Raw genomic sequence first — 1,562 nt, 5'->3', positions numbered from 1 at the left:
TCGAGGCCAGCCTGGTCTACAAAGGGAGTTCCAGGACGGGCTCCAAAGCTACAGAGAAACCCTGTCTCGAAAAACCAAAAACAAAATAAATAAATAAATAAATAAACAAACAAACAAACAAACAAACCAGCCTTGGAGAGTAGACAGTTAAGGAGGATGAAATATGATGTTAGATTCCAGTCTTATGAAAAGAAGAGATTTCATGATAACTTGCTGCACATCAAAAGGGAACTGAAACAGCAAATTTGCAGAGGAGAATGAGATGAGCTGGATAGGAACAGATTACAGACTCACTGTATAAAAACACGTCCAGTCTCATCATCAACCAATGATATCTGAGAGCAAAGAAGAAAACGCCTTCCCTGAGATCACCCGAATGGAACAAGCATGACAATGTACAGTGCTGAGAAAGGAGAGACAGGGAAACCTAATGGACCATTCACAGAAGTACAATTTGTCCTGATGCTCAGGAGAAATCTGAGCATGAGACCTTTGGCCAGATCAACAGCTATCTTTTTATTGTTAGTGAGTAACTCCACATTCCTAAATATTTTAAACTGCTATCACTATAATTAAAAATATAGCTATTGTTTATCGCCCCAGTTTCAAGTGGTTTTGCACTTACCCATTTTGATACTAGCTGTTTTTATATTATTCAATTAAAGACATTTTCCCCAACTTATAACAAAAAACACCACATTCTTTTTAATTCTTATATATGTTATTTCTACTTATCTATCAAAACACCCACATTCATTATGAAGAAATTGAAAGCAGGTGTTTTTTTCCCTTAGGCATGTCACAGCAGTCCTAACTCCATTTATGTTTTCCTTGTTCCGAATGACTATGTAGCAAAGACCCAAGTGCTCATAACACTTGCATTCTTTCAGTTGGTCTATTTTTTTATAGCTCAAGCACCTTACCTTCTTAATAATTAGATGCTTAAAAAGTATCTTTATATCTGTTGAAAATGTGATCTTTTATTATTCTGTGATTATTATTTAATCAGTCTAGGACTTTATTATAGATTTATTTGATTCTATATTTGAACTTTCTATAAAAGATACTCCTCGGAAAACAATAAAAAAAACTAATCTATTGTAATTTTGCCAATTAGAAAATTGTGGATTAAACATGTAAAATTATAACAAAACAAAGCCAGAATACAGCGAAGACTATCTAAGGTGGTAGCCACATGTAGCTACTTAAATATAAATTATAAACTATAAATTGGAATTTAAATTAGTAATTCTACATCTCAATCACTCTAGCTGCATTTTAATTTTTAATAACTAAATGTGGCTATTGCCAACGATATTTGATACTGCAGATATAAAACATTTTAATCTTTGTGCATATTTATTAAAAAAAACAGTTGGCTTTGAATTTTGGACTATGGACCCTGGGCCTCTCATATCTATGACTACAATGAAAATTATAGTTTCTCACTCTTTCTTAAAAATAATTTATAATTTGTGTGTGTGTGTGTGTGTGTGTGTGTGTGTGTGTGTGTGTGTGTGTGTATGGATGTTTTTCTTACTCTTTTATATGTGGACCACATA

The sequence above is a fragment of the Microtus ochrogaster genome, unplaced genomic scaffold (genome assembly GCF_000317375.1).
Source record: "Microtus ochrogaster isolate Prairie Vole_2 unplaced genomic scaffold, MicOch1.0 UNK3, whole genome shotgun sequence".
Lineage (NCBI taxonomy): Eukaryota > Metazoa > Chordata > Mammalia > Rodentia > Cricetidae > Microtus > Microtus ochrogaster.
This window is presented reverse-complemented; position numbering follows the sequence as displayed.